Raw genomic sequence first — 26,514 nt, forward strand, 5'->3', positions numbered from 1 at the left:
TAGAGCTTCTAAAATGTAGAGATGAGAAATAGGTACATTTCAAATACAGGGACAGTCTATACTTAAAGACACAGACTGGGAAGATGGAACATTACATTTGAAGAACAATAAAAAGATCAGTTTGTAGAATTATATATATCCTAAGTTTGGAAAGGGAGTAGGCTAAGTGGCTCAGTGGATACAGTGCCAGGCCTGAAGTCAGAAAGACTCATCTTTGTGACTTAAAATCCAGTCTCACTCTCTTACTGGGTAAGTCACTTAACCCTGTTTGCCTCAGTTTCCTCATCTGTAAAATGAGCTGGAGAAGCAAATGGCAAACCACTCCAGTATCTTTGCCAAGAAAATCCCAAATGGGATCATGAAGGGTAGGACACCATTGAAAGGACTGAACAACAGCAACAACAAAACCAGGGATTATTCTTTTTTAACCTGGCAGGCAAGAATAGGAGGCCCTTCTTGTATATGCTATATGCTATATGCTATGTGATACAGATATATATACATTATATTATATATATATATATATATATATATATATATATATATATATATATACACACACACACACACATACACAAAAAATACACACACATATCATATATATATATATATATATATATATACACACATATAGTTAGGTCATGATTAGTGCAAATAGTGGTGGTTGATGGGGTACAGACCCAAGGTGATACCTTTGCCCCTCACCCCAAAAAGAATTTGGGTGCCATTTGTCTACAGGCCAAAGAAAACCATTAAACTTTCCTTGAACTCACTTGGTCAATAAAGTCTCAAGCAGTTGCCTGAGGCTATAATCTACTCAACTGGCCTTTCCTTATGGCCTAGGCCCAATCTCCCAAGTCTTTATTATCCTAATTAAGCCTAGCCCTCCACTTCTATTCCCAGATGTCCCATTCAACCTCCCATACACTCCCTTTGGGGATTCTTTCAGCACTCATCCCCAGTCACCCCAGTTTCAAGATCCTCCCTAAACTCCTCCAGTACTGGTCATTCCTATCAAGATGCCCCTTCTCTCAGCACCCCTCCCCTCCCCACCCCAGCCACTCCAAACTACTTGACCATTCCTAGATCCCTCCCATAGTCTTTCTGTTACATAAGATCCATCCTGTCCGACATGTAGGGGCTGAGACTTCCTCATGCTCCTCCTCCTTATGAGCAACACAAATGTTCAGATTTCTTAAGAGTCTGGCCTGCATGGTTCATCTTTAATAAAGCTCATCTTTGGCTGAAAGAAGGCGTGGGTCGAATTCTTTTTGACAGGACCCGTGAGTTATGATTTTGGGGTCCCAGTACCCCAACCTCTAAACCTCAACAGTGGTCACATTATTCATTCAAATTCATACTGCATATTTTCAGTGGGCTGAAACAATTGCCAAATTTTACCTAATAAAATCTTCAAATGATATGTATGTAAATATATGTGACTACTTCAGCGGATTCAGTTTTGAATTGATCTAATTGGAACCAAGCTGCAGTCCCTACTCTGAAATATGTGTCCCAAGTCAAGATTTTAACAAACATTTTAAAATGCCTACTATGTTCTAGGTACTGTGCTAAGCATTAAGGTTACAAAGAAAACCTAATATACTGATGGCTTGTCCGTTCCCAGAATGCCAGACCAAGGCATATGTAATAATTTAATTAAGCAAAAGCAGGTTTTTTTTTTTTCTGTCTGTTCACTTTTAAATGCTGGCCTCTAAAGGCTGTGAGGATCCTCGTTCTGCAGCACTATCTCATAAACTGTGTAAAGAAATAGGACTTTAGCATTGGAATGCACCCTGGAGATTTTCTGCTTTAACCCCTTCATTTTACAGAAGAAACTGAGGGCCAGAGAGAGGAAATTACCAGACCAAGATGATACAGACATGACAATGAAGTAGGCAAGAGATTGAGGGGAGAAGGGAAATAACAGAATTACAAAATTTTAGATTTAGAAACACCATCACCTGTAAAGAAATAAATGACTACATACGTACATGCAAGCATGCATACATACATGCATATATACATACATACATAAATGAATGAATAAAGGTTCAAGGATGAAACTCTTTCCCCACAGGCTGTGTTGAACTTTAGATCATGATTTCTAGCCTAAAGTTTCAGATAGAGCTTTGAAAAGCTATCTGTTAGCCACCTGGTTAAGATCCATGATGTCTGAGGAAGTACCACAAAAATACAATGTAAATCCATTCCACAAAGACTCCTTTTCAACGTTTACTTAAGTTTGAAACTAGTCAGACAGCCTCTGTCACCTGGTTCACATCCCTTAACTATGTATGAATAGAAATGTTTTTGAAAAACTAATACAAAAACCTGGGGATTCATCTTCTTTCTCTCTGGAACAGACCTAAGACTATACCAGAGACCAACTTCCCTGAATAATGCCATTCAGTTTTTTTAATTTTAGGGGCTGAGCTGTTCAGATGACAGGTAAGTGAGCACAAAGCGACCTAATTCATTCTATCTAGCATATCCCAGGCGGCCATCAGCCCTACTAGGGGCATTTTACCACCCAAACAAGCTCTGAATACAAGAGCACAACAATCCACTTCCCAATGGCTTCACCCATGTGGTTTTTTAGAACCAAACTCCTTTCTCTGTTTATCTCCTCTATTGTCTTCTCTATTAGCATGAGAGCAATAATTGTCTCATTTTGGATTTTGTATCCCCAGCATCTCCCACAGAGTCTGGCAGAGAGTAAAAGTTTAAGAAATTATTTCTCTTACCTGGATCTATTCATTACACTAGATAACGCCACACTCCAAGTGCACATAAATTGTACCCCTTCCTCTCCCCCAGCAGTTGAAATGTAGTAGAAGGGGCAGGTGCCAAGTAATCCTGACCTGGAGAGTTTCATCAGCTCCGAAAGCTCCCAGAATCTGCATGCTCCCCATCCTCATCCTCCTTCTCCTCCTCCACAACCTCTTCCTCCTTCCCCTCCTTATCACCTAATTGCCATGCATTTGGTGCTGTGAGCACAAAAGGAACACAACATTTCCATTTGACTCAACAAACATATCATATCAAATGCCTCAAGGAGTTTTCATTCCAAAGAAACCTTTTTCTTGCTTTCCTAGCTTCTTCTTCATTACTCCTTATGGGAGTGGGGGAGAGATAGATAACAATGTATCATTAGAAGTGTATAGGATTTATTATATACAAAACCCTTCTTCATATATCATGTCTTTTGATCCTCACAGATACCTTCTGATATAGATAGAGGAGGTATTATTATATCCATTTTCTAGAAAAGGAAATGGAACCTCAGAGAGGTTAGTTTTTTGTCTTATCTAACCTGGAACCAAGAACCATGCAACTTATTGCAGTCTTCCAGTCATGCCCCTGATGAAGTACCTTTTCCCTCCTTACCACCTTCTGATTCCTAGCACCTTTTTGTGTTTCCTTCCATTAGAATGGAAGTACCTTGAAGGCAGGGAGGGTCTTGTTTATTATATATATATATATATATATATATATATATATATATATATATATATATATATATATATAATATATATACATATATATATATATATCCAGAATTTAGCATAATATCTGGCATACGTTAAGAATTTATTAAATGGTTTATCTATCTGGAAAGGTTAAATTACTTTCACTGACTAATGATTAATAAGTGAGTGAGCTAGGGTGACCCTTTCCAGCTGAGATGCCTGTAACTTTTCATTTACACATCTGTGTTTTACTTATTGTGTTTCATTTGTTTATTTTGCCATAGTTATCTGTTATTGGATGGTAAATTCCTTATCATCTTTTCTCTAGTTCCTAGCACAGAGTGTGCCTCTGCACACAATACAGACTTAATAAGTATTTATTGAATTTAGTTGAAATTTCAGGGCTCTTTATCTTCTGATATGCTACACAGATATAATATCTCTCCCATCTTCTTTCCCCAAATATTTAAATTAAAGGGGGAATGGAGTGATGCACCTTTTTGCGCAGATAATGGTTAAAATAGGTCCCTACTCTGTCCTCCATCACATCAGTCATAGCTTGAAAAATGGATATGAATAAAGCCAAATGCTTCATCAGCCTGAGTCATATCTCAGGCTTTTCAAGATGTGCTGACTGGTCAGAGGGTACAAATTGCCATATTTTAAGTCATCCCTGCCCAAGCACAAGCTAGCACTTGGTAACTTTGTGAGTGACAGCTTCACTGCCCAGTGCCTGCTATGTGGTTGGCCTAAGCTTCCCTTTTTTAATCCCTTTTTTGTGGGTCAAGGGCTGATAACTTGAACACGGAAGAAGCATAATTGCTAGGCAGTACATATTTTAGTCGCACATACCAATTCACTGCTCTGTGCTCCAGGAAAACTCTGGTCCTACACAGGCATGTATGGTTCTCATGGTTTAACTAAGTGTCCCTGGGAGATTTGTACAGTGAATTACAGTGAATGCCTTTCCTCCCACTGAGACCTCTATGTCTATAAAAACTGATAGCCAGCCATAATTTTAATAGATCAGGGAAACTGGTAAAAGCTAACCTAACACTAACAGGTACTATGCAAAAGCTTTCTTCAACTAAACTGGATTAAGTTTCAAATCTTGACTCTAGCTGACAAAAGTAATGTGTGTGTGTGTATGTGTGTGTGTGTGTGTGTGTGTGAGACTGTGTGCGTGTGCATATATTACAGCTACAAAGTGCAACTCTAATGTCTACTTTAGAAAGGAATAATTTAGCAAATCCATGAATTGTACTTTGAAACTGTCTTCCCAAATGAAATTGTTTAAGGAAAAGCCTGATGCCCTGAATACAAACAATCAGTGGGTATATTTCTATTTTGCAAGCATGTTTGAGATGCCTTGCATTTTCTCCCTATGGAGCAAAACCTTCTCAATCTTGAAAGGCAGCCTAGTGTATTGGGTGGAGTGTTGGACTTAGGGTCAGGAAGACATGGGTTCAAATTCCGTTTCTGATGCTAGCTGAACAAATCGCTTAACCTGGTTGAGTCTCAGTTTTCTCATTTATATAGTGGTAATGACAACTGTGATTCTTCACTGGGTTGTTTCAAAGTGGCAAATTTTATTGGCATAGGGAATTCCCAATAAGTAAACTACCTCTACCAATACAGATTGGCCCTTGCTCTATAACTTGGAGTTAAATGGGACCCTGACAGGGTAAGTGACTTGGCAAAAGTCACACACACTTTGTATGAGAGAGGCAGCTGCTTTTGAGGCTAACTCTAGCCACTGGATAGTTGGGAGGCTCCACTGAGTATGTGAAATGATTTATAAATAGAAAGCCCAGTTTCAGCACCACACAGTATTGTCTTCCCCTCTTTTAGTTACTTATGTAGAATAATTTCTACTCATTGTACAAACACCAAGTCCTACTAGGTACAAAGTTGCACGAGGTTAGAAACCCTTTATCTACATTTTTTATACTTCCCAACTTCCAGTGGGAATTCCCTGAATAGAGTAGGTACTTATAACTTTTTTGTTGTTGTTGAATTGAATTAAAGGGAATCAAATAAGAAGGAAAAGTGTAATTAATGAAGTTTCTAATTGTTCACAGAAATGGCATCTAAAGCCCTTCACAACCTGCCCTGGTCCCTGTCTACCTTTTGTTCAGTCCTTTCAATCATGTCTGACGTCGGGATCTCTTTCGGGGTTTTCTTGACAAGGACTCTGAAGTGGTTTAACATTTCCTTCTCCAGCTAATTTTACAGATGAGGAAACTGAGGCAAAAAGGCTTAAGTGACTTGCCCAGGGTTACACAGTTACTAAGTGTCTGAGGCCAGATTTGAACTCTAGAAAATGAGTCTTCTTGACTTCAGGCCCAGAACTCTACCCACTGCACCACCTAGCTGCCTCCTTTTCTCTTTACATGTCTGAAGTTTTTCTGCCACTTCAATAGAGAATGAGACCTTTCATTTCACAATTAGAGACGAAATAGTCTAGACAACACACTGACAAACTCCCTTGCTTTAAGTTATGTTCTTTCTGCAGCAGAAGAGAAATCACAAGCGAGTAGGATGGCTATAGGTGCCTGAAGATTAGGAATTGGGAAAAGGGCATAGAAAATGAAGAAAGGGGTCATGGAAGACAAACTCTGCCCACAGTGCCTTTTCTAAGTGTTTGCTGAGTGTAGTTGTTGAATTTCACAGTTTGCCAAAGGCAAATCATTATGTTAATCTTCATGAACAGTGATATTTGTCCTGAGATGGGAGCCTGACTAGGGAAGGGCACAGTATCATTTGATGGAAAGAGCCTTGGCTTTGGGTTCAGAAGGACCTAACTCAAATTCCTTCTACTTTCTACCCGTATAACTATGGGCAAATCACAACCTCTCTGGGCCTCAGTTATCTTCACCTATAAAATGGGGGATTTGGACTAGATAACCTCTAAGGTCATTTTTTTGTTCTTTTTGTATATACAGGAGTATAAGGGAATTTTTTCTGGGGGAAAGGCTGGTACCTGAGCTCCTTTTCCTAATAGTGAGGAAAAGTGTGCCTTTAAACACCACACCTAGAATTATGTCTTTATACCATTCCTTATAAGCATTTTCATACTCATACTTAGCAGTCCAAAAGACACAGATCTGTATGCTTTCAAATGGGGCCACATCTCATCAATGTTGATTAAAACAGTTTACATTTACACAGTACTTTAAGGTTTGCGAAACACTTTGCATACTTAACTCATTTGATTCTCACAGCAATTCTCTATAAGATTGGTGATATTATCATATCCATTTGACAAATAAGGAAACGGAGGCTGTGAGAAGAATTTAGGTGACTTGCCCAGGTTCACACAGTACATATTTGAGGCACATGCTTCTCTCTGACTACAAGTCGGGGATGTGCTGGAGTTAGATGGAAGGAGCTGGATGTTACACTTTCAGTGTGAGCATTTATACCTCAGAAATCAGCAAACACTACAAATCATAGCTTGATTTGTTGTTTTATTGATTGTCTAGACTTAAGAAAGTGATAGAGAAGTTGCTAATAATTCACTTCAAAGTATATAACAAATACCTTCCCTGCCCCAACCCCAGAGCCAGTTCTGTAACATTTACCACCACACACCCCTCCAAGTTCAGCACTCTCCTCGCTAAATCATGCTGCCTTCATGATAGATTAAAAAAAAAAACCTATGCAATTTTGAGGTTGTGCAGATAAACACAACAAGGAGACATCCAAATAAAATCATTACTCTCCTATGTTAAAAGGTGATATTTACAAAATTGGGAAAAGCCTTGTCTGTGTTTTGAATAACCATCAAATTATTCAGAATTTTCATAATAGATACTTTAAAAAATCCTTAAAGGAATTATAAGAAAGTATCTGACCCTAAAGGCAGTATAATTTAGTAGATAAGGTGCTGGTCTGAGAGTCAGGAAAGGCTGACTTCAAATTCTACCCTTGACAAGATCATTGTCCATGGGCAAGTCATTTAACTTTTATTTTTCTCAGGCAACTTCCTAGATCAAGGTTTCTTAACTTTTTTTGTGTGTCATGGACCTCATTAGTATTGTGGTAAAGCCTATGGACCGCTTCTCAGAATAATGTTTTTAAATGCATCAAATAAAATACACGGGATTACAAAAGCATCCAATTATATCTGAATACAGTTATTGGAAACTTTAAAAAAATTGCTTAGACCATTTCTGAGATCAAGAGGTGGAAGAGATTTCAGGGGCCGTCTAGTCAAATCCACCTTATTTTACGGACAGAGAAAGTACCTTATTTGCTAAATGATAGACTGTGATCTTTGGTAGCAAAGAAAGTTCACTACTCTCATGAAATCATTTGTCCTTAGAGAATCATAGTTAGAATCCTAGATTGTTACAGCTGGAAGAGATCACACAGATCATAATTAAACATATATCTATATCTATATATCTATGTCTATATCTATATCTATATCTATATATCTATATCTATATCTATATCTATATCTATATCTATATCTATATCTATATCTATATCTATATCTATATCTATATCTATATCTATATCTACTTGCATACATATATGCACATATATTCAAATACATATGAATTTTTATGGCAAAATGCTTTATCACAAATAATTTAGAGACTGATTTGCCCAGGGGTTTGCATAGGTAGTAAGAAACAAAACTAGGGGAGGTGATCCCAAGTTCAAGGTTCTTCCCACTACACACACACACACACACACACACACACACACACACACACAGATTTTCTTTCTAACTTTAGGTGTTTGATTACATAACCACCACAGCCTTATAAGACTGCAGCCTTACTTGCCACTAAATCCCACTGGAGACAAAGGTGGAAGTGCTGCAAGTGTTTATTTTATAAATTACTGCCATGGTATATAATCTATTGCTTGTTACTTTTTAACATCTTGATCTGAGTTGGCCAAGTAGGTTCCATTCATTTCATAAAATTTGTGGAGGCCTGTTACACAAAAAGTAATTTCTGTTTTGAATATGTAGTGACTGCCTACAGTCTCCCCTCCCCTCATATTTAGTCCAAAGTTGCTGAACATTATCAACCTTCCAGATTTATTACCTTATAGTTCCTCACTATCTAACCTGAAGCTATGGTAAAATGAATTTGCCTCATAGGCTTCATTAACACGGATTTGCATCCTCATTCTCTTGTAGCTTTATACCCAAAGTATAACCCCCACCTCCCCAATCTGCTATTGCTTTACGCCATGGTAAGGAGCTTCATGGGAGCATAAACAGGTAGTTGGAGATTGTTGTTTATGCTCATTTCTAATAGCTATTTGAAACAGAAGACATAAAATTACCAGCTTCCAATATCATTCCATATTAACAGTGGGGAGGGTGTATGTAAAACAGATATTAAAGGATTAACTGTAAATACATTTCACTAAGCTAAATCATTTCCTGGTAAATGGTGGTTTCCAGCTATTACATAAGATTCATCAAGTTGAGTGGATTTCTTTTTATTTTTCTATTAGTCTACAAAAAAAATTCTATACTGAAATTTAATTCATCTTCTCACCCTATTATTCATCCTCTTTTTTTTTTCTTTTTTGCTTCTTCTGTCTTCTTAGGTCAGAGATTCCTAAACAGGGGTCTCTGAAGTGTATGTACATACATATATGTATATATACTCATATGCACACACACATGTTTATACATACATACACAATTCCATTTCAATAAAATTAATTTCCTTTGTAATTCTATGTATGTTATTTTATGAATTTAAAAAAATTATTTTGAGAAGGAGTCTGTAGACCTTACCAGATTTCCAAATAAATAATCAGACACACGAAAAGTTGAAAATCCCTGGGATAGGGAGAAGTTGATAAAAAAAATGGTAATTTGAGATAGAGATGATACTAGGCTTTATGCTAAAAGCTGCTTGTGGGTGTCACCAGCCAATCTTTCAGACAAGTTTACTGGGACTCAGCTGCAACAAGAAAACAAAGGTGCAGGGATGTGATATTATAAATGTTTGTAGCAAAGATTAGGGATTTATAACACAACAGAAAATCCAGTTAACAAGGCAAATCCCCCACAGGACATAAAACAATGGTCTCAGTATCTGCTTCCCATTTTACTGGCTTGCAACCCTTTGTTCTAATCAAACTAGGCAAACATCAGGAATCAGAGATCCAGTCTTTGAAAAGGAAGAGAAGAAAAATCTGTAATCTCCTAGGGTGGAAATTTTGAAGTATTAAGCAGCCATTTGGTGCATAAATACAAAATAGCATAATCTTTCTGTTTTCTTCTGAGACAGTTGCCTGTTGCCATAATCCTAAAATTATTCACTCTTCCCAAATCCCCATAGACTTATTAATTTTCATAAACTGCTTTAATGGAAACTTTTCTTCAAAGATGCAAAGTAATCTTTCTTGGAGCTTTGCTTTCATTTTTGTGTCATATGTGGCATGTTCAATCTCAGAGAATATTCAAACTGAGTTCTCATTCTTCAGAGAAATTGGTTATGGATACTATAAATAGTCACGATAGAAAACATAAACATTAGAAGGAAAATGAACTATACATAGGCTTGTTTGAAGACAGGCAAAGACATTTAAATTCCCTAGAGGTTATTACTATTGCCAAATGAAGTTTCTGCTTTGATTACCTGCTAATAATCAGCTATTTATAAAGTCAATAAATTGTTCCATTGGGTGACTGGAATTGCGTCAACTGACGACTATAAATATTTCTTTGAAATTTTCCTATGTAAGCCATTCCTTGTTCTTGAAAACATTTATTACATTTAATCTCCACTTTTATGTTCACTTTCTTCAAGTGGGATGGTAATTTTTTTTCATAAACATTTTTCTATTGATCCAAAACTAATGAAATAAGATGCCCTCTAACTCTGGTGCTTAAAAATTCAGAAGGAATGTAAAAGGGTATCTTACATATTTAAAAGAAAACCTTCAGTCACAGAATCAGAGGACAGGACAAGGCCTGAAAAGGTCATGTAGTTCAACCTGATGTCAAACTCTAGACTAAACTGGAGATCTCCAAAGAATGTGAAGGACTCAGCTTGCTACAGCAATCCTTTTATTACTAGAAAGCAACTAATAAGGATTCTCCATATTTTGCTAGAGTTCACTTTTAGGAAAGAGGTGAATACCACCAAATGACTTCATAACTGGGTTTTATTCAGTAAAGAAACATGTTACAGGGTATGTTTTAAGTATCTTATTCATACCCATACCCATTTGTGTATACATATGTGCATAATACATATATGGGTATTTATATATGTATATCACATATTTCCTATATGTGTATATTTGTATATTTGCATAGATTATGTGTATACGGTGTGTATTTATATATGGGTATATGTACACATGTATATGTGCACATATATATATACAAATATGTATATATATATGTATATACACATGCATGTATTTCATGAGAACAGGGACTATCCTCTTTACGTCACCAGCACTAGGTATATTGTCTGGTAAGTAGTAGGTGCTTAATAAATGTTTATGGATTGACTGAAAGGTTAAATGACTTGCAAGGGTTCCATAGATGAAGTGTATCATAGGTGGGACTTAAAACTCTAAGTCCAGCACTCCACCCATACCACCAAATTCCTATCAACATATATATATATATATATATATTTTTTTTTTTTTCATTTATCTATACCTATATGCAGTGATCACTGATGATGTGACTTACGGCCCTGAGGTGTTTGATCTTCAGTCATCAAAGGAAACTTTGATTTGTTAAAAAAAAAAAATTAAAAATTTAAAAACAATGCCCAATAGTTTTGGACTAGTAAGACCTAAGTTTGAATCTTGAGCCTGCCATTTCCTAGTTGTGGAATGATGGACAAGTAGCTTAACTTTTCTGAACCTCAATTTCATTATATGTAAAAGTATGATATTAGTGCTTTGGGGTTATCTACCTCACAAGAGTTTTGCCCTTGCTAAAGAGCAATATAAAAATGGTAGCTATTATTATGAACACTAATTATTCCCTCTATCCCAGCCCCCAAACACACATACCTGTCAGTTTTCCAGTTAAACCTTATTAAACAATTTATTTATTATAAATAATTCTTTATTAGACAATTCATTAAACAAGGATAGATAGCCTAGTTAAATGAGATTAAGTCATGTATGGTTATAGGATTTATCACGACACATAATAATAGCTGACATTTATATAGTGTTTTATATACATTCCCTTGTTGACTCTCACAACAATCCCTTTACATAAGTAATACCAGATAGTATAAATCCCATTTTGCAGACAAAGAAGTTGAGTCTCAGGATAGTTAATTAACTTACCCATGGTCACATAGTGAGAATCAGAAACAGAATTTAGACTCAGGTATTTATTCTGTAAGTCTGGCACTCTATCCATTAAGCAACCCTGACTCCTACAACAGACACTTAGTCCAACTCCTTAATTGAAACATTTGACAGCAACCTGTGTATCAGCATTGAAATGAGGCTCCTTTGTAACAAAGGACTGTTAGGCTAGAACAGAATGAAGACTAGAAAAGGCAGGGCAGTAGGACGCCCCACAGTTCAACAGGGAGCTGAAGGTAAACAGATGCCAAATGAGAATAGAAAACAACACATACTGCTCAGTCAGATCTGGAAAGACAACTTCAGATGATTCGGAACAGACTTGGATTGTTTGGAAATCACAATCACAGGAGTGAGATTCAAAGCTACATTCAAAAGACACATAGCAAATGTCTAGTGCTATGATGAGGGAGTCGATCTACCACTTGGAGGCAGTGTGTGGTTAGTAAGAATGGCCCTCAATTTGAGTCAGCATGGAGTGCTTGTATAAAGAAGCCTTGGGTTCAAATTTGTCCTCAGCTACTTATTATCTTGAGGCCCCTCAGCTAGTCACTTGATCTTTCTTGGCCTCCATTTTTTGTCTGTAAAAGGAAAGGATTGGACTGAATGGCCTCTACAATCCCTCCCAGCTCTGAATCTATGATCCTTTGCCTTGTGAACTAAAAGATTCAAATCCTAGTTGTTTCCCATTTGACTTTGGACAAGCCACTTTAGTCACTGACCCTAGTTTTCCTTATCTATAAAAAAGTGGTTGAATGAGAATATGTGTGTGTTATGGACTCTTTTTCTGATGGACTGCCTCTCAGACTAATGTTTTTAAATACATAAAATAAAATACATAAGATTGCAAAAGACATTAATCATTTTGAAGATGTAACAGTCTCCCATCCAAGGTCATGAATTCCCTGAACTCCAAAGATACCTGACTCCAGCTTCTGAATCCCTTGACTATTTGATTTATTCCTAAAGTCTCTTTCAGATTTAAGTTCCATGATCCAACTATTTCCTCATTCTCCCTTCAGTCACTTTGGCCTTAGGGCTGCTCATATCCTGGAGGGAGTTGTTGCCTTATCAGAAAATAAATAAAAAACTCTTGAGTTAGAGCCTTTTACTTTGGCCTTATATACATCTGTGGTGTTCATTTAATTGTTTTCTTGCACTGCCTTGTCAATACAGTGAGATTCTTGACCTATTGGACACACTTGCCTCTGTTAAGTTTGTTCTCTTTTAACCTTATCTTTTTCAGCCTGGATTCCTAACTTACTGTTTGCCACAATCTTTAAGTAACCCTCTCTGCCAGACCTGTGCCCCATCACTGTCCCAGATTACTCCAGTCTGGTGATTCCTCCTCCATCACTGTTTATAACCCAGAATGGCATAGCTTTTGAGTTTCTTTTTCAATAGAAGTTATTTAGCCAACCAAACAATGATGGGGTGCAAAGTGTAAAGCAACAACCACTAAAATTCCATCTCTTTCAGTAGCATGAGAAATGACAGTTTCCTTTACTGTACCTTACCTGGTTATGGGCATTTAAATGCAACTCCCCCCCTCCCCTCCCCACTACCTTGCAATGCATTTACTTATTTATTACCATGCTTTCTTATCTATTTCTGGATTTTTTTAATTTTCAAATTAGTCAGTGTATGTGAAAGTCTGAAGAGTGATGTGAAAATGGTCTGAGATAGCTATGTGTCATAGTGAATAAAGTGCTGGACTTAGAGTTAGGAAGACCTGCATTTAAATCCTACCTCCAAATTCTGCCTCAACTACTTATTAGCTCTGTGATTTAATTCTTAGTCTGTTTCCTCATCTGTCAAATGGGTATGTCACTTATTTTACAGATCTTCTTTCAGAATCAAATGAGATAATGTATAAAAAGTATTTTGCAAGTGTTATGTGACTGTTAGGAAAAGGAATAGGACTGAACATATGATTCTGTTGATATAGAGAATTCCTAGACAAGGAATCTTCTTTTACCAATTATAGGACAGCACCTTTTCTGCAACCTATAGGCTTATACAATTGCCTAGAGCACTGAGAGGTTAAGACTTGCCTAAGGTCACACAGTGAATAACCTGCCCAGGTGGAACTTGAACCTAGGTTTTCCTGGCTTGGAGGGCAGTTCTCTGTGTACTTCATGATGCTGCCTCTTAGCTGTTGTTGCTGTTATTGAGGGTTTTGAGATGTTTTGAGGCCTCTCTTTCAACTTCCACTTCCACTGGCAAACTGGGTCTCTAGGAGTGATTGCTGCTTCTCCCCTAGGGCTAGTCCATAGGGGTTGTGATGTGGTTTTCTAATGTTATAGCTCATGAGCTCCCCATCCTACCCAAGGATTATTAGTTAATACCAATTAGTCAGCCATACTGATCTTCCTGACTCCAGGTCCAGTACTCTATCCACTCTGACACCCATAAGATGACTTTGGAAATTATTTACAGCACCAAAGGATGTGACTTACAGTTTTTAAGTCATAGTCATAATTAAAGACTCAGATCAGAAGCAACTTTAGCAGTTGTCCAGTTCAACCCTCTTATTTTACAGATTAGATCAATATCAAAGGCGGAATTTGAACTCAGATCTTCCTGACTCCAAGCCCAATGCTCTACCCCACTATACTATGATGATTGTATACTCTCTATGCTGAGTTTTGTTTTGTAGGTGTTTCTGTCTCTCCCCCTCTCACCATGGATCAGTTCTTTAACTTCTTTGGCCAACCATGTTCTAGCATTTAACAATTCCATTAGGATACTTCCCTGCATTTTAACCTAAACCAGTCTTGGTGCAGCTTAAGTTCATTTCCTTTTACAAAAGACACAGCAGAGGCAAATACACTTGAGCAGTGATGAGTCACCCATGAGCTTTAGCATCCCTAGGCTAAATAAGCCCATTTTTTCCCTCCTTTTCTTAGAGGTTCTATGTTCTTATTTTTGTAGTCAATACTTAAGGCTTACCTCTAAACTTTTTCTGCATTTTCTTACTTTTAGGTTGTAGACTGAGCTAGTCTTAGCCCTCAAAGGGAGGGCTCGACAGAGAGCAGTAGAGGGAATAGATTCTCACTTCACACTATCTTCCTTCAATAACTCAGACAGTTTAAGATTTTACCTTTAAAATGAAGGATGGCCCAAACATTTCAGAATTTCACTTTTTGGCCTTCAAACTTCTATGACATGAAAAACAATATCATTAATCTTCCAGGATCTGTCCTGCCTATGATTTGGGGAGGCTAAAAATAAATAGGTCTACTACATTTTCCCCCAGAAATGGAAAGCTGCAACTATTAAGGGCTGGAGCGTAGATTTGTATACTACTGTAAACAAGAATAGCAACAAACAATGAAAGAAGCATAATATTTAGAGCTTGAAGGGATATTAGATATCCTTTAGTTTAATTTTATAGGTGAGGAAGCCGAGACCTGGAGAGGTTAAGTAACATTCCTGAGATCACACAGGTTATTATTTTGTTACTTTATTCCCTCCAAATTAGACAAATTATCTTTAATGTTAGACAAATCATATACACATATTTGCATGCATATATATTACAATACAAACATTCCTTGAATTTTACTGGATTGTCCAATGAATTTTCATTATAAACCAAAACCAGCTATCATGTGAATTGGAGACACAAAAGACTGCCAAAATTTGGCAGTATGATTTTGATCATTTTCAGTTCCTTTTCACATTTACTTCTGTTGTCTGTCACAAGAACCCAAAACCATCTGAAAGAATTAGGCAGCTCTCAGTGTGATCTCATTATTGACATTTACGTTGATCAATGGTGGCGCCTACAGAATTGGAATCTGCAGATCAATTCCCTTATTAGATTCTTTCTCCCTGCTGCTGTAATCATTTTATCACACAGGCTGTGGCTATCAAAGGTTGCCCTATCACCATATAATAAGATAAGCACAGTTTCTACCAGATTGAGAGAAATCAAAACTTTCCTGTTTTTAATTCTCATTTTCTCAAACCTTTACTCATTATATTTATATAGAAGTTCACAAAAAAAATCTTTCAAACTATGTTCCTTGGGAAAAAAAATAAAGAGATAACATTTGGCTTTTTTCTCTGCTTTTTATTTTTAAAAATAATAAATAAAAAATGGAACACTTCACAAATTTGTGTCATCCTCGAACAGGGGCCATGCTAATCTTCTCTGTATCATTCCAATTTTAGTATATGTGCTGCTGAAGCAAGCACCACATTTGACTTATAAAAAATATGAGCATATTACTCTATGAGGCTGTTCTTCATTTTCTCTCATCAGAAATTTGCATGTTGTAGCCACTCAGTATAAGATTTGAAGATAGATTCTAGATTTAATATTATCCTTGGTTTGCTTGGACTCTGGTAGCTATGATCATGGCCAGCATGATTGTTTCAATTTTCCTACTAGTCAGCTAAAGAAAATCATTTATCTTTCTTGCCAGAGCACCTTCCTTCTCTGAAAGGACAGCATGGTACAGTAGAAGAAAAAAAAAACTTCATATAGAGTCAGAGGTTTGAGTCCTACCTCTGACACTTGGTACCCATGTGACCTTGGGCTTATCACATAACATTTCTCTGGGACCTAGATTTCTCATCCGTAAAAGGAGGGGGTTGGATAAGAAAGTCTCTAAGTGCTTTCTCATTCTAAATCCACAATCCCTAAGATATTCAGCTTACTTTTTTTTTCCGTAAAGAAAAGCACAACTCAGATCTTTTCCACGTCTTGAGAGTGAACTTCCATTTTGATTGTATCTACAGTATCTTAACATGGATCACAAGAGGGACCAAGGTGTGTGGATGTCTCAATACAACTTATCACAATTACTGGAAAAATAATTCAAGATACTTGTCATCTTATTGGGAGAACAGTAGCATAATCTTATATAGGCTCATAAAATCAGATCTGAAAGGGACCTTCGAGGTCATATTGCCCAATTTCTTAATTTTATAGATGAAGAAGTCTCCCAGAGAAGTTAAGTGACTTTCCCAAGGTCACACTAAGATGGAAACTAGAATTAGAATACAATTCTTCAAAGAGAGCTCATTGTACTTAGAGCCTAAATATTTTCTGCATGTTAACCCTTAGAATTCAAGGAATACTAGCCACTATATTTGAATCTTCACAGGCAAAATGGAGCTGAAAATTGAGGCAATAACCCTTTTTCTTGCTTTTTTAAAGGTCTGAATGATCTGCATTGTCTTTCTATGCTTAAAGTCATAAGAAAATTGTCTAAAACACATTTCATTTTGCCTGTGGAGTAAAGGTCTTTTACTTTCATAATGTGTAGAAAAGAATCAGGTGTTTAGGCATTCCTATTTGCCTTTCAGAATCTAGGAGCTCAAGGCCCTGAGAGGGTGAAGAATTGATCACATTAATTTTAATCTCCAACAAAAGAAATTAACTTCCCCCTCCCCCTAGCCTCCCATTGCCAAGTTGAATTTGCCACTATGATTTTTATGTATTACTACAGGCCAGGTCAAAATGGTGTTTTGGTCCTGTGCTAGGCTAATGTAAAAACTATTTCCAGCTTTCAGAAGGCTAGTAAAACATGTGCAGATGTCTGGAAAATTAACACTATTATCTAACTCTAACCTTTTGCCTGTAGGAAGAAAAGAGTAGACAAGGTTCAAGAAAGATACTGCAAATCAATATGTGATCATAAAGCAAAGGGCAGCATTTCTGGGATGTTCAGGTGGCAGTAGGCTAGAGATAACAGGCCAGCACTGAGTACTTTGGAGGAGGTACCCTCCCTTTAGATTTTTTTTTTATTTTAAGACATTCATTAATTGTATATAAAATTTAAAGAGAGAGATGGAGACAAAAAGACAAAGAGACAGAAAGATTATATACAAACATACTCACATACATATATATGGGAGGGGGGGTAGCACAAGCATTGTACCATCTGCCTTCATCAAGATCCAGTCCTTCACATAAGAAGACACCTATTCATTTATGTGATAAGAACCTGTGTTTATTATGGTTAATGAAAATAATTACTAACATTTACATAGTGTTTTCAAGTTTGTTGAATGTTTTACACATCCTATCTCATTTGATACTCAGAGTAAATTTATGAAGTAGGTCTATTATTATTTCCCTATTACAGATAAAGAAATTGAGGCTGAGAGGTAAAGTTACTTGCCCAGGATCACAAAGATAATCACTGTTTAATATTAAAGGGGATACAGTTTATATTTTCTAATATTTCAAATTAGGAAAGGCATGTTATATTCTGTAGGAATTTTGAAAAGGGGGATATTTCCTAATAAGAGGAAACAAATCTCTCACTGTTAGTTTCAAGGATCTTAAAGCTCCCCAAATCATTGCATTTTGTACTAGTCCAGTCTTTTTCTTTCTTTGTCAAGGAAGTCTCACTCACTGTGCAAGAAAAAAAAAAGTAATTTCAAGTCCCCCAGGCACCACCATTAAGAGGTTCTGGTGAAGTTAATAATAAGAAAATTAGAAAGAGGAATGGAAGTTTTTATGGTTATATTAAAAGATTTTTTTAGGAAGTCCTTCCTTCTAGTAAAATGACAATATGAGGGAAGGTGCTATAGCCCGGGGGTTGAATGATGTGGATTAGGTTGAATGATGTGGATTAAGTTCAATATTTCCTTCCCACAGATAGAAGCATGGCCAAAGGATTGGGAACAACAATTCTTTTTTCAAAAAGGAAATAAGAATGAAATTCATTTATCAGAGATGGGAAGAGGACTAAATAGACTAGAAGTAATGGACTGAATCACATTCTTTTGTTTCAATCTACCAATATCTGGAAGCCTGCTTTTCATAGTTGAACTGTATCTAGCTAGTTTAATTCGTAATGTTGCAAATGCCCTTCCTTGTATCTCACGGAGGATGCAGACAAATTGCCACTCTTTCCTGCATCTCTGCAAAGGTGAGTAGCTAATGAAACATAGCATATTCAAGGCAAGCCACCAAATTTAATATGAACTTTGGGAATGACCATCCCTTGAAAATGCAATTCATGATCATGAAGGCTGGCATCATCTCTAACTGATCAAATGATAAAATTCACTCCCTTCTCCATTTCTCAGCCACTGAGACTATTCTTGGCTAGAGATACAGAACAGCTGAGGATGTAAGAGTTAAAGCATTAATGGACTCTTCAGTTGCATTAAGTATCTATGTACTGATTTTTATCTCTGAATACAGTATTTCACATTCTCAGCAAAGTCAACAGAGATTTAGTCAATAGTGTCATAGCCTTCAGATAAGGACCTGAATGTTACAAGTATCAAACCACCATTATCAAGGGCAGGTCACATAGGAAAGGAGAATGCACATTAGAAAAATTAGAAAAATTCAATAGAAAGGAATTGAATTGCTTGACTAGAATCTCATGTCACTTTAACTAATATCCCTTGTTTTGTCATAGATGGTGAAGGCAGGCCAATGTGGATTGGTGCCAGCAAAAGGGTTGGTTCCCCAGCAGATGGTAACACAGAATCTTACAAAACACACACACACATACACACACACACACACATACATGCACATGTGTGTGTATGTGTTTAAATCACTTAACATAACTTTAGTTAGATTCATCTGGCTTGAAATGCTTGGAGAGTCACGCTAGGCTGCTAATGGAAGTCTAAGCAGTTATAAGTATAACTACTGAAATATATATTTCTATGAGATCATGCTTTAGTTTTCATCCCAAAGGTCAAAGATCAATGCCTGAAATTAGCCAAAGAGAAAGGAAAGACAATCCCCATGTACACAATATTTCCACTGAGGTTTGGCCCCATCATTCAAGAGGTGCTACAGGGAATTAATTTTCCTCTACTTGTGAGATCCAAGAGCTGGGGGTACTTGAATATTAGCAGATATGTGGTGCAACACATTTTTGTAGCTGTTATCTTTGGTCTAAGTGTCCATTTCAAAGGCTCATCACAGAAAAAAAATAAACATTACATATTTAGCACCATTAATAAAAACCATTATATACTAAGGACCCCTTTGGAGCTTCCTTGGCTCTCACTTTATCATAAAAAGCATACACCCTTTAAATCTTTGAATCATTTAATTTTATGCATTCTTTTGGTATTTCATTTGGGAGTTATGGAGTGTGAAATATGCACCATGATGAGAAAACAATTAACTATCACACCTGTTGTTTATGCATATTGTATTCAGCAAAGGCCTGCAGGGGCTATTATTTTATTCCACTCCATGGTTTCAACCCAAGGGGCTTTAAAAGGTGACCTGATGACATCAAATTATACTTGTATTTCGATTAACAGGCCCAGTGCTTACCAGCTGTGCTAATGCTAGAAAGATACCTTTCTAGGTCTAAGTCATTTTGGTAATCTGTAATATTAATCAGCAGAAAAATGTAGGTTTAACAGAAAAAATGAGACTAGTAGGATTTATTATAGAAGGAATATAATGGAACTTATTTTATCCTTTCTCCACCTCACAGATCTGGCTGAGGAGGAAGGAAGGCTGGTACAGAAAGGAGATCTTATTTAGAAACAAAAAGAGAGCCCTGCTATCTTTGGAGGAGACACCACTGTGAAGAGAGGATGAGAATATCTGTTATCATGCCTAAGATTATATCCTTCCCAAGTGGCTAAGGGTGGAGTGAAAAGAAAGCAACACAGTACAACTCCAATCTGGCAATTCCTTGACCTGCCCATTCCCATCAAAGCCATACCCAGGGTGGGGTGGATGGGGCTTTATCCCAAGGTGCCAGCATCTGGTAGGAGTGTGCTTCATCCCCCACATCAGTCTCTGTTCCCATACCTTGTTTCATGATCTGCTGATCCATGCTCAGCTACAACCCAGGTGACCCACCTGGGAACTTAGTAGGTCTCTCTAGGCCTAACTTTTCCCTATCCCATAAGAGAAATAGGCTCAATTTGTTGGGGGATAGAATGCTTCCTCCACTCCTGGTATGATTATACTTATGGTGGGACTATTTTTTATGCTGCTGCCATTACTTATATTCCCCCTACTTCTCAAAATAATTTAATTTAACTTCAGCAAAAGAATTCCTAGTTACAAATTTAATTCTCACATTGTATAACTATTTCTTATGAGAATTAATTATGAACACTGTGGGTCATATCAGAGTATTTCTGAGCCTGCACCAGGACCTGATTTTTGACATTTCTCTTCTCTCCTCTTTTTTCCCCCTATGAACAGAGAGAGAGAGAGAGAGAGAGAGAGAGAGAGAGAGAGAGAGAGAGAGAGAGAGAGAGAGAGAGAGAGAGAGAGAAAGAATGTGTGTGTGTGTGCAGGTGTTGTTTTGGAGGGTGGTTTAAGCATATTTTAAGTGCCTGAGAGCTTATAAATAATTGCTATATATCTTAAAAAAATAAACATACAACTAGCTTAGGATTGTCAGCTACCTTGCACTTAGCCCACGGCAGTGGCTATCCAAGTTATAAAAGCCTTTGGCACAGCCCTGCCCGTAGTCCTTTCAAAATATCATTTTAATTCCTTTTTCTTAATAGATTTCTGAATAGAGTCAGTTGGCATTGAAAGAGTAAAGTAGTTGAACTTTGTGAGGTTATCAGTGTGGTATGGCAGGAAAAAACATATAAAAACATTGAATCTAAAGTCAAGTTATCTGTGGTCATATTCCAGCTCTGCTAGTTACTAGCTACATGGTGTTAACAAGTCATTTCACCACTATGGATCTCAGTTTCCTAATCTGTGAAGAAGGGCTTGGTTCCTTTTCAAGTTTCCAATGTTTTCATTCTGGCTAGAGTCTCCTGCTATGACACCTGACTCAAGTGAGCCTTCTGAGAGGAGGGGGTAATGCTCCTGCTTTGTCTTTCTCATAATAACAATATTAATCATCGTCATAATAATGTAATGACAATAAGTGACAAGTAAGTACATGATCAAACCGTGTGTTAGCATGACATGTTTGAAATAGCACTTGAAATTCCAGAGACCTGTGTTCTAGTTTTTACTTTCTGACTAACTTGCTAAATTACCTTAGATAATACAGTTCAATTCAATTCAATAAACATTTATTCAGAACCTACTACATTTAAGCCATTGTGATAGAAATTGGCCAAGCCACTTATCATCTCCCAGCAACTGTTTTCTCACCTAAAAAAAATGAGGAAGATGGGACTATCAGTCTCCTTCCTACTCAATGACTCTATAATACTCCTAACTGATGACAGATAATGGCTTCACGTAGCCTACTTCCTAGTGTAACCAAGGGGCTCTTGGAGAAATTTTGCTTTAATTCAAAGGAATTTCTAATGATGGAATTTCTGTCCATCTTGGTTGTGGAGCTATATTTTATGGTAAAGATAACATTTTGCTCATCCCTCAAGGCCCACTATGTAGGCACAGAATCTTAGCAATACAGACTCATTGATTTAGAGCTACCGGAGTCCAGTCACTCATTTTAAATGTTCTTTCTTATTGTTAATTTAATGTTAACTGTTAAAGATTAGTGTAAACAATATACACAAATATGTCAACATAGAAAGAAGAAGAGGTTCATATGAGAAAATTTCAGTTGTATAAAATTTGTTTTCTAAAAAGTTCATGTTGTTGTTGAGTCATTTCAGTTGTGTCCAATTCTTTGTGACCCCATTTGGGGTTTTCTTGGCAAAGATACTGGAGAGGTTTGTCATTTCCTTTTTCCAGCTCATTTTACATATGAGGAAACTGAGGCAATCAGGGTTAAGTGATTTGCCCAGGGTCACACTTTGAACTCAGGAAAATGAGTCTTCCTAATTCCAGGCCTGGCACTCTATCTACTGCACCACCTAACTGTCCAAAGAAGTATATAGATTATATATAATTTAATAAGGTAATAAAATTTCTTTATGTCTTTTTTCTTACTTATTTTTGTTTTCTTCTATGTATTTAAAACAGAAAAGCTTTATTGGTGATTTTTTTCAACACCTATCATTACCCTATACCACTCTCCTAAATAAAAACTCTCCCTTGTAATAAATATTAATCAATACCCTCATTTTTGCAAATGAGGAAACTGAGGCCCAGAAAGATGAAAAGATTTATCCAAGGTCACACAGGTAATGAAAAGGAGAGAATCTGAGACCAGATAATAGGATCACAGGCTGGAGCTAATCCCCTCATGTATAGTTAAGGCCCAGAGATGTTAAGATGAATTGTACATGGCCACAGAAGCAGTCAGTGACAGAGGGCGCTCTGTTTCTAAATCTTGTGCTTTCCCCACTGTACCATAGTGCCTCTCGCAGCAGCCTAACTGCTTATATACAGCATCAGTTTTGTGACAAATAAAACAATTTTGATATTACCTTACTAAGTTATAAATGTTACTTCTAGCATTCCCTGGGAGAATGACAGAGAGGAAAGGACACTGCAGGCATCTAACACCCAAGAGGGCATGGAGCCAAACACTTCTCTGCCCAAACCATTTGTGATGGATAAGTATTTGAAGGCAAAAATTCAATGGCTTTTACCACTAGCATTTAGATAGTTCCAACAGCTTATTTTTAGGAGTTTTTAAAATTATGAGAAGACTTTAAGGACTTAAGTCTGGAGTGAGAGGGGAAATTTTGGAAACACAAGCTTGAGATGGATAATCCTGGGAATGATTCACAAAGAGAGACACGAATTAGGCAGAAGTCAAAAGACTTCAGCCACAATTTTAGAAAGCACAAAAATCTTTTGTTTTAGTCAATAAATCAGTACAAATGACTTCCTGGTAGTTGATGGCTAAGGGGCAAAATGGGACCACAGGAAAATATATTGTCTGAACTAAAAGTAATGGTAAAGAACAACAGGACTAAGTGAAAAAAAAGGGATCTGGAAAATCTTTAGGAAAAGTGGATGACTTGGGAAGGGCGTGGGAAAAAAGCAATCAGTGTAAAAAAAAATTATAGAGCTCCAAGGGATCTCTGAGATCATAGAGCCCAATCTTTTAATTTTATAGTTGAGAGAATTGAGACCCAGAGAGAGAAAGGGAAGGTCCCTTCCCAAGGTCGTATAACTAGTTAGAATGCAGAACTGGGATTATAATACAGATAATATTATCTCTGCTTTGGTCCTTTCCTAATAGAGGGGAAGGGGAAGGGAATAAGCAGTTATATATAATAGTCAAATAGAAAGAATAACAAGAATTCAACCAAATTCATTTTATAACATGTCCAATATTACATGATACTTTGTCCTTCATCATATGTGAACATGTGAATATGTAGCTTTATTTCTGGTAAAATTGTTTCCCCTTTAGATGCTGGCAAAAGTTAGTGTTGTCTGTTTTCAGTTTTATACTCTTAAAGAATGCATCAGTTTAAACTGTGATACTTTTCAGGAGGCGGAGACAGGAATAAAATGCATTTTAAATTCAATTAAGTTCAATTCAATAAGTATTTATTAGACACTTACTGTGTTCCTAGCATTGTTATCAAACATTTTTTAACAGACTGGAAAAGCATAAGACATGGTCACTGGCTTCAAGGAGATCAATAAATTAGTAAATATAGGAGTGTGTAAACTACAAGTCTACATCATCCACACCTTAAATGGAAAGATCTTCAGTAGACATCTTAAACTCAACAGGTCCAAAACTGAACTCATTATCTCTCCCTCTAAACCCCCCTCCCACCTTCCTTATTACTATAGAGGGCAATACCATATTTCCAGTCCTTCAGACTTGTAGCTTAGGTGCTATACTCTATTCTTCACCATCTCTCACCTCCCATATCCAATCTGTTGCAAACGGTTGGCAATTTCACCTTGTAACATCTCTTCAATATATTCCCTTCTTTCCAGTGATACTGTTACTATCGTAGTGCAGGTTCTTATCACCTCAGACTTGGACAATTGAAATAGTTTGCTGGTGGGTCAGCCTGCCTTGTCTCTTCCTACTCCAATTCATCTTCCATTCAGCCACCGAAGTGATTTTCCTAAAGCTCGGATCTGACCATACCATCTCTCTACTCAATAAAGTCCAGTGGCTCCTCTATGACCTCTAGTATCAAAGACAAAATACTGCTTGGTGTCCTGTTCAAAGCACTTTATAACCTAAGCTGCCCACCCACATTCCAGACTCTTTACTCCTTATTAGTTGTCCTATACTTTTCAAACCTGGCCTCCTTGTTGTTCCACAAACAAGAAACTCTATTGTTCAACTCTGGGCATTTTCTCTGGCTTTCTCTCATTCCTGGAATACTATCCCTCCTCATCTTTGCCTCTTAGCTTCCTTCATTTTCTTTAAGTCCCAACTAAAATCCCATCTCTACAATAAGCCTTTCCCATATCTCTTATTTCTAGTTTTCCCTTCTTTTAATACTTAATTGTTATAATTATTTAATTATTATACATAATTAATTAATTACACACCTTGTTTGCACACATCTGTTTACTTGTTGTCTCTCCCATTTGATTGTGAGCTCCTTAAGGGCAGCATAGTGACTGACATATTGTAGGCACCTAATAAATTCTTAGTGACTGACTGATATATAAATAGGAAAATTGGACTGGATGGCCTCCAAGAACCCTTCTAGCTGTAGCTCTATAATTCTATGAGCCTATGAAAGAAATATAACTACTGCTGAAAGGTACATAGCTACTGTTGAATGTCCAGATGTAAAGGACATTTGTGACCTGCTCCATGGGTGTCTATTTGGCACAAATTGCTCATAAAGAGAGTGATAGAAGCTGACAAGTTATGAAGGAAAAGCTACTCAAAATAGATTCCCATCAGTTGTTGGTAAGCAGACTACAACAACTCCAATTAATTAGGGAACAGACTGAACATAAATTTAGAGACACCTTTAAGCTGTTACAAAATAAAGATAGGTGATGGAGGTCTTTAGAGTAACATCAATCTAGTCAAAGAATACCAGAAAGCCTCAGATGCTCCAAATGAAGAGTCTGGTAACTCCACGAATAATCAATCATAATAATTCATCCAGATGTGCAAAGGGCATGGAGGAACATCTTCAGTGTTCTGCTTTGATATGGAATTAATAGGGTGAGTTTCCACAATGGAAATAATATGATAATGAGAAGACAATTTCGCATCAAACACATCAGCTTGGAAATTACCACTTTCATTTCTGCTTTTCTACGTTTTATGGCAAATTCTGCAGCTACATTAATGATAATATATTTTGGACTAAATCATTATGTGATCTTTACGCTAATTTGAGGATCTCAATGTCTGTCTTGAACAACTTCAAGCACAACAATGAAAAATGAGGAAAATCTTATTTGAAAACTTCTGTATGCATTTCTCAGCATAAGATGCAAAAGGGATTTCATTTGGAAAATTTGATTTTCTTTACACCATAAAACTTGCTGTGAAATGCACATATAATAACAATAACAATACATTTATGTAGTGCAATAAGGTTATAAGTGTTTCCATGTAAATTATCTTATTTGATCTTCCCAATAACCCCATGATATAAGTATCCCAAGTATCATTATTACCATATAACAGATGAGGACATTATAGCTTAGGAAAAAAGCCTTAGCAATTTGCTCAAGATGACGTAGCTAATAAATGGCAGAGTCAAGATTTGAACCCAGGGTTTTGGATCTCAGGTCCAGTGCTCATTTCACTGTACAGTATAATTCCTATGTGTATGAGTATATGGGGGAAAATCCCATGATTTCTTGAATTTCATATTTAAATGTCAGGATGATAAACTCAAATTTGAAAATACTTTGAAAACAGTTCTGCTTTTTGAGAGAATTTATAGCTCAGGATGACAAAGTCAG

At 36.8% G+C, this 26,514-nt stretch overlaps 1 protein-coding gene and 1 non-coding gene across 6 annotated transcripts in view; both read right to left on the reverse strand.

The window, feature by feature from the left end:
- The window catches only part of NCKAP5 (NCK associated protein 5), a 1,104,295-nt gene that overhangs the window by 151,828 nt on the left and 925,953 nt on the right, over nt 1–26,514 (reverse strand). The window lies entirely within an intron of this gene.
- LOC144454586 (U6 spliceosomal RNA) lies at nt 15,903–16,007 on the reverse strand. The gene has a single exon (XR_013483107.1). It is a non-coding gene; the product is annotated as a U6 spliceosomal RNA (small nuclear RNA).

This window comes from Phascolarctos cinereus, unplaced genomic scaffold (assembly GCF_003287225.1).
Source record: "Phascolarctos cinereus isolate Bilbo 61053 unplaced genomic scaffold, phaCin_HiC Scaffold_726;HRSCAF=1367, whole genome shotgun sequence".
In the NCBI taxonomy this organism is placed as follows: Eukaryota; Metazoa; Chordata; class Mammalia; order Diprotodontia; family Phascolarctidae; genus Phascolarctos; species Phascolarctos cinereus.